The sequence below is a fragment of the Nematolebias whitei genome, chromosome 4 (genome assembly GCF_014905685.2).
Source record: "Nematolebias whitei isolate Nwh7 chromosome 4, NemWhi1, whole genome shotgun sequence".
Taxonomy (NCBI): domain Eukaryota; kingdom Metazoa; phylum Chordata; class Actinopteri; order Cyprinodontiformes; family Rivulidae; genus Nematolebias; species Nematolebias whitei.
This window is the reverse complement of record NC_056501.1, coordinates 31,974,919-31,987,428: the sequence shown is the minus strand read 5'-3', so window position 1 is coordinate 31,987,428 and position 12,510 is coordinate 31,974,919. Positions and strand designations below refer to the sequence as shown.

The 12,510-nt window shown below is 37.8% G+C and overlaps 1 protein-coding gene across 1 annotated transcript in view; it reads right to left on the bottom strand.

Moving 5' to 3' along the window:
• Positions 1-12,510, bottom strand: part of tenm2a (teneurin transmembrane protein 2a) — a 272,924-nt gene that overhangs the window by 160,613 nt on the left and 99,801 nt on the right. The gene's annotated exons all lie outside the window — the stretch shown is intronic.

Genomic DNA, 12,510 nt, shown 5'->3' with positions numbered 1-12,510 from the left:
ACCAATATGTAGGAAATCACATCTACTTTATTCAAAATTTTCTCAGGGAGGACCCCCAGACCCCCCCCCCCCCCCCCCTTCACTGGCCCTCCCATTATTTGCGTTCCTGCATCAATCAGTTTACAAATTAAGCCATTACTGCTGTTATGATTCTGATCAGTTTTATGTAATAATTTAAAGAAGTAACAATACATTTATATTCATTATGTGAATAGGTAAAGTTTTAAAGTGGTTTTTGATAGAGTTAATTTTCTCAAAACTGTAATTTTTGGAAATTGAAATTAAAAACTTGTTAATTAAGTGTGTCTTGAATGAAACATGCTCCATGTTTAAAAGTATAAAAAATGTATTAATACTATTAAATAACAGGTCTTAAGTGTTTATGTTACACAAAAATTTCCATTGCATTAAAAAAACAAATTGAAGACAATTATTTAATAAACATGAGGGTTATGAGGGGGTCCCTGAACCTAAAAAGTCTGAGAACCCCTTGCAAAATAAGCTGATCTACAATATAGATCAAGTATAATTTTATAGTGTCACGTGGAAGAAAACCTGCTAGAAGAAACAATGGTATTTATGAGGATATTTTTAACCACTACAAATAAAAAACATCATTTTGGGAACAACAATGTTTCTGTGTGGACAAAGCCTAAATAAGTGCCACCTGAAAACAGAGTTTCAAACTACAATAGGGGACATGGATCAAACTTCCTCAAAGTATTTGATTTCTGGGACAGCAAGCATGGTAAAGGTTTCACCTCAGATCACAAATAACTGGGATTTTTATCAAAAGGTGTGTTTGTCTTTTCTGCTGTAAAATTTAAACGAACAGTGATTCTGTCTTCATCTGTTATTAGCGCACACCGACACCTACATACCTTGTTGGCACAATAGAAGTGTGTTCGGAAAGGTGCAATCGGATCACTTTATTCCAGTCATGCGTCGGAGGGGAGGAAGATTTGGTGTGAACAGATGGTGTTTACCTAGTAGCAGGTTGGTTGGATCACCTAACTAACCCCCCCTCCTTGTCGACCATACCATTTTAGCATCATCGGCATTGGGTAGACACACTATGTGCACATTCTGATGGAATACTGCATGCGCTCAAGACAAATATAAGAAAATCCCAGACATTCGCAACATTCCTTTCATGTGAATGAGGGCTGATAAGGTACCGAGCTGCTGTTTGGGGAAAGGATAGAGATAAACGAGGGGTGACGAAATGAGAGGGAAAGAGATCAGCTACAGAGGGAGCGATAGATGGAGCGATCGAGAGAGAAGAGGAGAGGAGAGGGGAATTGGGCCATTGGTGTTATTTTTTCTGGTCTGTAGTTATGTAGGTCACTTTTTTCCTTCGATGCGTGAGAGGGGAATTTGTAAATCTGACATAACAAGGCATTTGGCTCGCAGTGATGCTTCTGATGATGCAGTCGTTCTTGGCCATTTTGTTGCACCAGTTCACAGCTGGCGAAACGGTGCCGCGCTTGGCGATTTCATGACTCAAGGTGGAACAATGGAAGGGTGGAGAGATAAGCGCTGGGTGGAGGAGGGTATAAAAGAAGAAACTGCAATTCGCATTCCAAAATAGGTATTTACAAGACACACATATCTTAATGGGTGATTAATGTTCAGGATGTTTAGTGCATCATGCCTGCTTCCCTTCACATTATTTCTTTTACGTCATTTGTAGCAGTGGGGGGTTGGATGCAGAACAAAACTACCATCTCTCATTAATAATTCAACTGTAGCTTTGCACTAAACTAAAAGAAAGAACGGAAGGAAAAAAGAGAAAATGCCCTTCATGTCAATCTTGATATATCAAAAAAATGTGCACATACATGCAGGTCCAGAAACACACGCTCACACTCAGGGGCAGGCAGCACGGCGTGTGAGGTCTGGCAGTGCCCTCCAAGGACCATCTTGTGTTGCTAAAATAAGGCTGTGTCTGGAAAGAGGTGGATTCCCCATGAGTGGGGCACCAAAGAGCACTAAAAGCTAAGTGGAGATGAAAAAAAACGCCTCTAGAACTGGAGGGAGAGTGAGAGGATGAAGGTGAAGGACACGGGAGCGATGGAAACAAAATCAAGGACGGACGAGAAAAAGGCAAAGTCATGAAAAGAAAAGAAAAAAAAACATGAAATATAAATCAAAGTATAAAGACACACGTACCATATTTTATAATGCTGTTTTTATCACTTTATAAAATAAAATGTTAGAGAATCCACTTCTTATAATTTATCATGTAATGACTATAAACTATTAACATTTTATGCATGATGATAAATGACTATATCTAAATTAAATATGGATATGTGTCGACGTGATGGAGAAGAAGATAAATGATTACAACCGCTGCTAGCTCGTGAAACGGCATGTAAATGTCTGTAAAAACAAATCAGATGCTCTGATACCAACCTGCAATCCTCCAGCAACTTTAGCACCAAAGTTATGAGGTTATCAAGCAGGTTTGATGATTTCATTACACTGGAAGTCATTTATCATGTAAAAGCACCAACAATCAAATTAATACCACAGGGGTGTGCAACACCTTTAATTTTTGTTTTCTAGAGAGCTTTTTGAATTAACGGAACTGAAGGGATAAAAAATTGTGAAAAAAAAAGTTTGTTCTGCTGTTCGCCGTCTTGTTTAGTGCTTAACGTATCTTTAGTTAATGTTTTTCTTAGTTCATATCTTAGACCTTATTACTGTTTTTCTTTTATATTTTATAGTTGGATGTAACTGGGACGCTGAGTACACAATCTCGTTCCACCACATGTACCACATGAATGACAAATAAAGAAAGTCTGAACTCTCTGAAAATTGAACTCTAGTGTTCTACATTCATTTTTTTTGTATTAAATTTCACAATATCTGCAAAATACACCATAAAATTGTATTTTTTTTTTTTTTTTTGCATGGCTTATAATTAATGATTTAGAAAACACAACATTTTTAAGGTCTATTTAGGGTTTATTTTTATTTTAGACCCTATTTTTGTTGTGATTGTGACTGATCTAATAGTAATAGTAATAATAATAATAATAATAATAATAATAATGATGATGATGATGATTATTATTATGAGGATACAGAGGGCTGGACTGATATAACCTAAGGTCCATGTTCCCTCAGCCCATTATTTGATGTGTTTGTAACAAAGAAATGCATGTGCATGTGTGTGTGAATACGTGTGTGTGTGTGGGTGTGTGTGTGTGTGTGTGTGTGTAGGGGTGGGGGGTGCGGAGCAGGGGGAGGGATGCAGGCATATGGGGCAAACAATATGAAAAGCCACTCAAGCACTAAAATTGAAAATGAACTGAGAAAACTTTAGAAATAGTTGTTTTTTTGAGGTTACGCTCTGGGTCTTCAACATGTTTTTCATGTAAACACTTGTTTTGCTTTAACAGCAGAGTTTGAGAGTACATATGCAGGTTAAATGTTGGTCTATTGTACTAGGCAACTCATTATATTTTTGTGGTATATTTTTTATTTTTTTTATTCTCTAATCCTTCTTATTTGACAGGTTAATTACACTCAAAAAAACATTTCAAATATAAATTTGTGCAAGACGTTTTGGTGTGGGGAAATCCCTTTTCTCAGACTAAATACATCATTTATTATTAGGCAGTGCTACAGATGCATACACATGCATATAAACGTGTATACATGATGAATGCAGCTCACTCATTCCATGCTTTACAGCATGCAGGAGAACTCACAGAACAAGGGTGTTACATTGGAAACATGGCTAAAAGCTTTTTACTCTCTTCTCCTGCCTCTCCTTCTGTCTCTTCAAGTCTCTCTCCTCCTTTCTTTTGCCTATGAGCCTCCACATCCCTCATCCTCTCCCTCTCCTCTGTCTCTCCATCTGTGCCTGAGCGTAGGTACATTTCTTCTCCATTAGCTGTTTTTGTTGCTTTACCAGGGGACACCACAGGGAGGTCTGAAGACATGAGTAAGAAAGAGGAGTGACAGAAAATAACATGCGGCATGTTTTCCTCATACCTGCTTTGTTAAAAAATAAAAATGACAGGGTTTAGGGCAGATTGTGAGGCAAACAAGAGCCAAAAGAAGACGGAAAAGGAAGAAAATAATAGCTCAGCAAATTGGCAGCTCTGCAGCGCTGTCTTTAAGTGCGATTGTTTTTGTGTATTTGTAATCTTTTGTATGCATGTTGTGCATGTATCCACTGCTTTAAGAAAACATGAGGTGTTTGTGGGTTGGCTGCTGGCTGACGATGGAGAACCTTGGGAAAAAATAGAGCTGCTTTTTAAGTTGCACTTGAAAAACGAACCCGCCTCTGACAGGTTTCATTCAGCCACCACGCAAGTGTCGTGTTTTGATTTTACCACTTTATTTATTCCACAGAATATTTGCACACTCCTCTTGTTTTTAGTAAAAGTCAACTTTGCACGCTCTGAAAAGAAGGGTTTGGAATTTGTGCAGCCTTTATTATAAACTACACATGAGCAGCAACTGTAGCCTCTGGATTTCACAAAATGACAAATTGTGCATGAACTTTGTTTAAAATCTTGCTATTAACAATTTTGAGTCAACTCTGAGTTAGCAAACGCCTCATTACCCACTAAGCAAATTTTAATGAAACTTTCAGGACATAATGATTGACCATTGGTTTACAACGGACTAACTTTTGAAGCCAACTCAAATCAAAATGGCTGCCACAGCTAACTAATCATATAAAACATAAGAAAGGGTTACAACTCAATTTTAATAAATCCATTTTACAGACTCTGAGCTAACGTTTGGTGTGGAATTGTGCACAGTACACAATCCAAGTGCTACTCATTGTGTACATTTTTATTTTAAACTTTACTGTTGGAGTCAACCATATTTGATTGTTAAAATATCTCCATAGGACAGATTGTAAAGAAACTCTTAGAAATTAGTTATTACACATACTGGATGTGCATCGGCACTATTTTGGATGGCTCCCACAGCCAATCAACTTTAGCTAACTTAGAAGTAGTCAGTCTGAGGAAGTACGAGCTGAGAGTCATTAAACATAACTGGAGTACGACATCTTACAAAATTGCACTAGATTACAAATAATGTTATTGTCAAGGTTTGATCAAAATGGCTACGGTGCTATCATTTCTTGACATAGATTATCTTAGCCTAAAACTGAATGAAAGGGAGTGGGTAATAAGCATTCCTTTAAGGAATACTAGGACTTTTTATAGTTTGTTTTAATCAACCAGATTGCAGTTCTCTTCTGGATAAATTGTAAGCATTGTTTGTGTGGCAGAGCAGCAGTAAACTCTGGAGACGTATTTGTGTTTAGATCCAGAAGTAGAGCTGACAGATACGTTTCAAGGTAAGTAACAAAAAAAAGACTCAAAGGAGACTGCTCATTGGGATATTTACTGGTTCAACTTAAAACTAATCTGGACAGTCTTTACCCAAAAACTTATACCTCGGGGTACTGACTAGAACAGTGGTTTCCAATCCCAACCCTGGTCCCTGAGGAACACCATCCTGCTTGTTTTAGTTGTTTCTCTGCTCCAACGCACCTGATTCAGTGGTTTAGTTACTTCCTTAAGTTCAGCAGATGCCCTTTAGTCACCTTTTGTTCAAATCCGATGTGTTGGAGCAGAGGAACAACTAAAACATGCAGGATGGCGTTCCTCAGGGACCAGGGTTGGGAACCACTGGACTAGAAGTCTTAGTCACTTAAGTAGTAGAAAGTACCTTGTCGAATTATATTTGGCAACCATACTGGAGACACCTTGATAATCTGGCTCCATCATGGGTCTAAACTTTAAATCGCTCTTAACATCTGATTTTAAACAGAAACATTCTTTCCCATAAACTTGGTTTCCTTTTGGCAAAACCACTCCCAGTCAACGCCAAACCACTGTCATTCTAAAACAATGTTTTTCTTCATAAATATGGTATGGTTTAAAGACTTGTTCACACTGAAAACACAGAAAACAAATCAAACTTTGCATTAACTGTAAGGCTTGTACGGTATGTATCACTGTAACAATTCAATGGAAAACCGTTTAAAAAAGGACATCAGTTGTGGAGAAAATGCTCCAAATGTCAAACAAAAAAAGATAAATGTGACAACTATTCTTCATCGCATCGTAAAGTACTGTTGACTGGGAGTCAGGTCAGTTCAAGGAGGCTGTCACACAGGGATGTGGTACGTATGCCAATGTACGAAAAAGGTAAGGTGTAATATTTGAACAAGTTACCATCATGCTAATATATAATGGCAAAAGTTGTAGTATGTCGATGCCAGCCAAAATTTTCAGAGTATGCCAACATGTTGCTGGTAAGCTAAGCATAAGTAAGTTAGCCATATGGTCACACATGTCACATGTAAGTTACTTATAAGTTGACAGTATTTGGAAACCAGCTGGACAATTATGTAGCATGCACGTAACTTATTTCAACTTACTTCTAACATAACTTTTATAAAAATGTTTCCACAACGTATTGTAATATCTGTGCCTTAATGGGTTAATGTTCTAGGTTGAAAAGGGAGGGAAGTGGTGTGTGGGAGGAGAGCCACAAAAACATGATGGTATAAGTTATGCATCTGTAAGTTATAGATGAGGTAGTCATGTTAAACATAGGTTATATTGTTGCGGACACAAATATATATATATTTCACGTCAGAATGTGCTCTTATTGTGAAGGGGACAGAATATAAAAAGAGCAGATCAACGGTTATAAATCAGTTGTCTTTTCTGAGTTTGATGTTGGAAGACGTAGAGAATAAACCGAGACTCAATATATATATATATATATATATATATATATGTATATTTCCGACTTCCACAATATAATCATTCATCTAATTAGCAATATGCATACATCCAAAAGATGCTTCCAGTTATTATTATTATTTTTTATTCCAGCTTTAATCTATCCAAGCGTGTTGGACAAAACTTGTGGACAAAATGTCAGCACAAGATATCTAAAACGTTCTAGTGTGACAAGGATTTAACGTAATGAACGATTTCAGGCACAGCATCCAACGAGGGTCAGTGGAGAGAAGATAATCTCTTAAATAATTTTTAAAGGGTTTAGTGTAAATTATTTACAGACAAGTATCTCATTTCCTATGCTTTTTTAGAGATTTAATTGATGTTTATTAATCTTTTTCTGCAGTGTTTGCTTTAATAAAGAGGCAAAAATACATATTGGCCTTTAATTATTTGGGGTCATGGGGTTGTGTAGGGGTTTTGCTCTGCCAGTTGCTGAGTTGAGCAACAAGTGCCTGCAACACAAACACAAGCATGAAACCTGTCATTAACAAGTTGTATATTAAAGACGGGTCTTTGACACCATCATTTTCAAAAAACTGTGTTTAGGATGTCCACACGAGAACTCAACACTAGCATTTTTTTGGATGCTCTTACTCTAGAACTTTGTTTTGAAAAATACCGTTCAGGGGCTCCTAAAATACCATTTTTATACGAACACAGACAATTGGTACAGGAAATTTTTTTTACTTAATCACAAAATGCTGTTCCTGTGTTGACAGGGCCCGACTCTTAATAAAAACTAATTTGTCATCCTGATAACACCTGTTTCAAGATGTTGCAGAAGCAGATTAAAAAAGTAATCTCATTTAGAGTTAACTATTCTTATTGAGACTGCAATGGAAATAAACAACAATAAAAAACTTGATCTCTGGTACCAATCTGGGTAATCATCTCTCTGTGTCCTCAGTGCGCTGTTTTAATTCAAGTTCAAGTTCAACAAGTTTTATTGCCATTTCATCACATGTGCTACATGAGGTAGAATTAAATTGTGTACACAGGGTCCCAGTTATTTCCATCAACAACAAAAACATAAAGTGAAAAAAGAAACAGTAAATAAGGATCTAAAATATAAACTAAGATAGACACTTAAACACTAATAGTTCAAAACAATACGCCGGACAACAGCAGCACGGACAGGAGTCTGTGTGAGTAGATGAGTACGAATGAATACAGCAGCATGAAATGATCAGCAGCACGAGATCAGCAGCATGAGATCAGCAGCATGAGATCTCACTCGTTCAATGACTGACAGAATTATGAGCACATTGTGGGCATTGACGGTGAGAATAAAAACATGAACTGGCAGTAAACAGACAACCTGTTCAGACCAAGCGCTCCCTGCGTCTGCAGAGATAGAGATGAGACAAAGTAGATTTTGTTTGAGGAGGGGCATCCCTCTGACTGTCTCCTCTGCCTTTGGTTTCTCTCTGCAGTCCCAGTTTTCCTGCGAGCCACGGTGTGTTTGAGTGGGTGAAAGACTGCCACAGTCCCCACAGCCTCCCATGAGACACTACTTCAAACAGACTGGAGAAGCGCTGCCAACGTTTGCTCACTGGATGCTCGTGTATTTATGTGCGAGTATCAGGTCCATACGCACCGACGCTCCCTGTGTCTCCATTCGCTTTCATCTCCTCCTGCAGTGTGTTTAAGTTCCTTAAATTACATATGCATAGATGTAGGGGCGGAAAAAAAGTCATCAAAGAGATGTTGCTTAGTTCAAACACGGTTTCTCTAGTTCATAAACACACATGACACTTCCACAGAAGCACACAATCACAGTCAGACATAATTAAACAAATCCATGATGTCTGCCGTTTAAGCGTGAAGGCCTCCCTGCTGTGAAAGACATATTAAAACCTGGATTAGGCCAAAACAATTACGTAAAGCTACAGATCCATACCCTCGACTTGTCTGTGTGCATGCACACATCGCCTGGTGTGGGCTCTAAATGGGGAACATGGGGTCCTTTGCCCACATTACTCTTAGAACTCATATTTTATTTAACACTTGGCAATTGTTGATGAGCAAAGGCAGAGGGGACCTTGAAGCAGTTCGCCGCACTAAATAAAACCCCTTTGAACAGCGCAATGGCAACGACTCAAGCCTCATTATGTTTGAATATGTGGTGTTATGTTCAGTAACAGTGATTTGTGCAGTTAACAATGTTAAGAGCTCCATCGAAAAAGAGCAAAAGCAGATCGGCTGACACAAACACAAAGGTGGAGGAACGATTTGCTCCTTTTACTGGTTGAGAAAATTTGATATTTTGTGCTGCAACCCCATCCTCCACTCCCCAGTTCCTCTTTTCACACAATGAGTCATGAGTGGGAAAAAAAAATATTATGACTTGCTAATGAATGATTAAATATCCTCATCCCAGGATGCATCACTAACTGCATGTGCCGCATTAAATCAAGAGAACTCTCAAATCATTTTAAGCTCACTTGCTGGCTCTTTCTCGATAATTACAGAGTCGTATGCGCTTAAGGAATGAATTACCAAAGGTCTGAAATGTCAACTTATGAAAACATATGTATTTTTAGTTAAAACGAAGACTTCAGTTCTCGATTTTTATTTCTTATCCTCAAACTTTCCCACAATACACTGTAAAACTTTACTGTAGATTTAACTGTCAATTAATTATCAGTTATGTGAACAGAGAAAAAAACATGTACATAATAAAACAAGTAAAATCCCATAAGAACAAAAAAGATGTGATGCAAATAAAATATTTTTCTAGAATATTTTATGTTTGCTTTTACAATTTTTAGTAACAAAATTATACATTTGGGAAGAATGACTAAATCTGTTTTTCTATAAGTGCAGACCCAAGACCAATATATTTAATATAAAAAGAGATAAAAACACCATGACAAAAAGTTCACAGCACATAGGGCTGCAACGTTTAGTCAACTAGAAACAACATAAAGAAATAAAGATATATTAAAATAACTTCCATTTTAGTCTCTACTGACTAATGTGGTTCATTTCATGTAATGGACACAATAAATAAAATAATAAGCATCGTATTAATCTGTTTCATAGCTTAATATTTTAATTTGCTGTGCTATATTACAGACACACGAGGGTGATATTCATTCAGCCTTTATTTATACAACTTAGTCTCATTGAGCCTCGAGGACTCATTTACAAGAAAGACCTGTTTAAATTTGCAGACGGGCAGGATAAACAGGCGAGGAGAAACATGAACTTCAGCCAAGAACAGGGGAACCCATAAGAAGCTGAGAAAGTTTAAATTATTTGTCGACAAATCAAATAATTACGTATATTTTTATCTGATTAGTCAACCATCAAAATTATCATTACTTGCAGCCCTATTGATTCCACAACTACTACTACTTTATTTATGAAGTACTTTAGCTGCAACAACATGCTGTACATATAAAATCAAGAACATTTAAACATAAAACCGATAAAACAATAAGACCAATGAAAACAACAAATCAGGTGTAAAATTAAACCAGAGAATATAAATACATTTTTGTAAGAGTTTTTTTTTTAAAGTGGACAGTGAAGGGCTTGTTTGATGGGAAGAGGGAGATTGATCCAAGATTTTGGATTGGCTAAAGAAAAAGCTCTGTCTCCTCTGAGCCTCCGTTTGGACCTCGGCACCTCCAGGAGCAGCTGATCAGCTGATCTGAGGCACAGAGCAGGAGAGGATGGGTGAAGCAGCTCAGAGAGGTAGGATGGGGCAAGCCCATTTAAACTTTTAAAAACAAATTAAAGAATCTTAAAATGAACAGTGGAGTGAAGCCAGTGTGGGGGTGATGTGCTCCTTCTTATGAACTCCAGTTAGAAGCCGAGCAGCAGCGTTCTGGACCAACTGGTGACGTCTGAGGGAGGACTGGCTGACTCCAAGGTAAAGAGCGTCACAGTAATCCATCCGAGATGTGACGAAGGCATGGATTACTGTTTCACCTTATCTAGTTGCCTGAGGCGATAAAAGCTGGCCTTTGTAGTGTCTTCTACACTGAACTTCAATCATTAAGTCATCCGCTCTAATCTGGGAATCTAATTTAAAATCACCGTTCATTTTACAACCTATATTATGAACAGTTCCCTTTACATGCAGCACCAGGGAACACAGATCACCTGGGGAAAGTTCACAGGAGCCACTACGACCAAACACCATCACGTCTGTTTTCTTTTTTTTTATTAAAATGTGAAAAGTTTAGGACATTCAGGCTTTGATGTCTACAAGACACAACAGGAGTGGCCTAACTGAGAGGGCATCTGGTAAATAAATATTTGATTCTGGTAAATAAACAAATAAAAAAAGAAGGTCTATTCAAAGTAATGAAGTCCATGCTCAATAATCCAGGTATAAAATCCAACATTTTTCAGTCAGGTCTTTTGTGCTGAAACGTTTCGCCTTCGATCCATCCAAACGTCCAAACGTTTCAGCACCAAAAAAAAGAAACTGTCCAGATGACCTGACTGAAAAATGTTGGATTTTATACCTGGGTTATTGAGCATGGACTTTGTTGTTTTCAACCAGTTTGACAAGACTGTCAACAAGGAAGAGGGCAATGGAGGAGGGGCGTACCAAAGAGACCATCTTATCACAAGCAGAACTGGTTTGTTCAACTTTGGAGTAAGCTGTTGGAGGAAGAATCAGTTTTATTGTGTGTTTCCTTGACTGATGAAGCCTTCTGGATCGAAGGCGAAACGTTTCAGCACAAAAAAAAAAAAAACTGTCCAGATGACCTGACTGAAAAATGTTGGGTCTATTCAAAGTGTTGCAAAAATGAACATTTTTGATCTGCATCAATACAGGCTAACTTAAAAAAAGTTGAATATTGTGAAAAAGCTCAGTTTTTAATTGATCTATAATAAAGATTAATTATAAAAAGAGTAAAATATTTCAAGCCTTTATTTCTTGTAATTTTGATGATTATGGCTTACAAATGAAGAAAAAACAAAACTCAGTGTCTCAGAAAATGTAAATGTCACATCACCAGCTTTTGGTATCGTTGTCAGTGTGGACAGGTGACAAGTCCTGCTGGAAGATGAAATCAGCATCTTCAGAAAGTTTGTCAGCAGATGGAAGCATGAAGTCTCTAAAATGTCCTGGTAGATGCTGCACTGACTGTGGACTTCAGAAAACACAGTGGACCAACACCAGCTGAGGACATGGCACCAAACCATCACTGACTGTGGAAACTTCACTCTGGACTTCAATCAACATGGATTCTGGACCTCTCCATCTTCCTCCAGACTCTGGGAGCTTGACTTTTAAATGACCTGAAAATGTACTTTCATCTGAAGAGTTGGACCACTGAGCCACAGTCCATTTGTTTGTCTCCAACAGGTTAGACGCTTCTGATGGAAGAAAACTGAGAGGTAGTGGTTCAGGAGTGGCTCCACTTGAAGAATGAGACATTTGTAGCTCATGTCTAGAAGTTAATTAACTGATCAGGGTGTGACACCAGGAGTTTACAATACTGAACCTCTTCACAATACAGGTAGTCCTTTATTAATCGTGGGTGTTTCAGTACACTGCTCCCCCCCAATAAGTAAAAAAACGCAAAGTTGGAATAGTAGTACAAGTAGTAAGTAGAAGTTTATTATATACAAATAAATATACACACACACACACATATCTATCTATCTGTCTGTCTGTCTGTCTGTCTGTCTGTCTGTCTGTCTGTCTGTCTGTCTGTCTGTCTGTCTGTCTGTCTGTCTGTCT